Here is a 2,769-nt window from a genome sequence, read left to right as displayed (position 1 = left end):
TTATGGTGGCTCATTTTGGAATAATGTATTGGATGTTTTATTTTGTTTGGTTGTTTTATGTGTATATATGTGAGTGCGTATATCAGGTAATACTTACATCTAACTTAAAACGAATTCCTCCTAGAATTTAGAAATGGAGAACTTAGATCAAGCCCAATACATTCATTTTACTAATAAAGAAACTTTTCCCATGTCAAAAGGCTAGTTAGCGACAGCCTATATCAATAAGGAGTTTCCAATCTAATTTCCTTTCAGATTATCATTCTGCTTAATTTTAAAATCTTTGTCCATTGTATTCTGGTCTGTACTAGAAACATTGGAGGAATACAAAAGAAAACCCATGGATCCCACCTCCACATAGCTTACAATCTTGAGATCATCTGTGCTAAAATATGCTCCATTGTTACTGAAAATGTTATTCTAAGAATAAGATTTGACGACACTTGAATTAGCTATTTTATGATAATCTAATAAGATGCCAACTTTTTTTTTCCATGTAGAAATGTGCTGATCTCCCCATATTTTAATTATGAAGCCACTATTAGTAATGTTCTCCTTCTCAGGTATCACCTGAGTCTATCTCAAATAACCATGCCCCATGAGTGAAAGAGCTGTGCCTCTTCAGAATTTAATCAGTTCAGGCTCAAGTACACTCTCCCCATTCTTTGAGCTTTCCTCTATCTCTAGTTAATATATTTGCAGGCTGATGTTTCAATTCTTTTTGCATGTCAGATTATTTGTTCTACTGCCATAAATTGCTCTTTTTAAAGATAATTTCTGTCAACATCGCATGGGTCTTCCTGTTCCCTCAGCCCCACTGGAGGTAACTGAAAGCATCCAACAGCAGGAGGAAGGAGCTACAGCTGCCAATCCTGGGGGAAGGGGACTGAAAAAGCAGTGCATCCTACCCAATGTGTTAGAACATTCTGATGTAGCACAGTGAACTTCAGCCTCTGAAGCTGCTCCTGTCTACTTTTTTTTTCTCTTCACTTGGTTTTCATGATTTATGACAAAGGTGACAATGACAGTGATAATGATGATAATTGTATCTATCAAGCACTGACTGTATTTAATACTTATATAAATAACACCTCATTCTTATTTTGATCTACAAAAGGGCATAATATATTTTATATTTGTCACAAACTTGGCCAAGTACATATCATATCACTTATTTTTTGCGTGATTCCGGTCTCCAGAACACAATTGTCTATTCATACTAGTCTCCTATCTAATGCCTCCATGGAATCTTCAAAAATATTGCTGTTTTCTGCTGGAAACATACCACATTAATTATCTTACGATTGTTCCACATCCTTTTATTAATGTTTAAAATTTGGCAGAACTCTGTCTTCCTCTTTATAACAAATAAAATAGTAATAAAAAATGGGAGGCTAAAATCCAGCATAAAACACTTTTTTATACAAATGCATGTCTCTCTGTAACAATTCCCCTGAGAGCACCCAATATAAAATCCCAGTGTAAAAAAGAAGCCTAACGCTGCTTTGCTCTGCAGTAAGATCTGTCTTAGCACAACTCAGTCCAAAGAAATCAGACACAAATCTAACTCTAAAGCATTGATGAGTTTTGTTCATTTGTTTGTTGTCTGGATGGAGAGATGAAAGAAGAAATTATGGCTTCCACCTTATAAAAATATAAAATTCCCTTTAATCATTTCTAGCTTATCCTAGAGCTTCCCTTCCTCCAACAGTTGTTACATTGTTCCCATATTTTCCTCAAAAAATTTCTCCTTGTCTACAGCCATGCTTCCCTGAATAAGCCCTATCCCGTCTGACCTTGGAAGCTAACCAGGGTCAGGCCCGGTAAGTACTTGGATGGGAGACCATTGAGGAAAACCGGGTTCTGTAGGCATAAAAAATAATTTTAAAAAATAAGGGTTTGTAAGCTGACAAGGTCCTTGCAACCTGTGAGGTCAACCAAGGGTTGCCTCTCCTAAAAAAAAAAATGCTCCTCACAGTTATTTCTAATAATTTTTTTCTTTTTTATTATTTTACTCAAATTCTTCCCCAAACTGTCCCCTAAATCCTCTCATCTTACAGAATCATTTGTATAATAAAACAAACAAACCTAGTAGTTTCAGGAAGAAAAGGAAAAGAAAAACCACTAGCAATTATCCAATAGATAGCATTTTGTTCCATGTGGGAATAGGTTTGAAGGGAGGGATTGGTGATTGCTTGGTGGTGGAGAGAGTGTGGAGCACAGGGCGAAGGTGCTAGGAGAGCTGAGTTTATCCCTCCAAATCAACTTGGTCAGTCTTTTCTTTAAAATTTGAATAGTGTCTAACGCCCATGATTCTCCTCAGTTTTGGTCTTATATCAACAATTTCCTGTTGGAAAGGTCTCCCTGGATATCCTACCAGAATCTCAAACTTATTATGTTAGTTAAAAGAACATATTATGTGCCCTGGGACATTTGCTTCTCTGTAAACTGTTCTATTAATCTCATCACCAAATTGCCCAAAATTAAAACCTTAGAGTCCTCTAACCTCCTACACCCAAGAGATTCTAAATGAAAGCTTTGCAAGCTTTTTCTAATTACCATCTCCATTATCAAAGCCTTGGCTTAATCCCTCATCATCTCTTACCACAATTTCACAATCACTGCTTAGTTTCAACTTCCTGTCATCAAAAATTGCTACCCCCTTGCCTCTTTCCTTCCTTCCTTCCTTCCTTCCTTCCTTCCTTCCTTCCTTCCTTCCTTCCTTTCTTTTTCATTTATTATGGAAATTTTCAATCCTATAGAAATTAA

At 36.4% G+C, this 2,769-nt stretch overlaps 1 pseudogene; it reads left to right on the top strand.

The window, feature by feature from the left end:
• Nucleotides 1-1,753: 1,753 nt before the first annotated feature.
• On the top strand, nt 1,754-1,872 carry LOC112481212 (annotated as a pseudogene).
• The last annotated feature ends 897 nt before the right edge of the window (nt 1,873-2,769 follow it).

Source organism: Pteropus alecto, unplaced genomic scaffold (genome assembly GCF_000325575.1).
Source record: "Pteropus alecto unplaced genomic scaffold, ASM32557v1 scaffold565, whole genome shotgun sequence".
In the NCBI taxonomy this organism is placed as follows: Eukaryota; Metazoa; Chordata; class Mammalia; order Chiroptera; family Pteropodidae; genus Pteropus; species Pteropus alecto.
The sequence above is the reverse complement of the archived record's forward strand: the minus strand, read 5'-3'. Positions and strand labels throughout refer to the sequence as shown.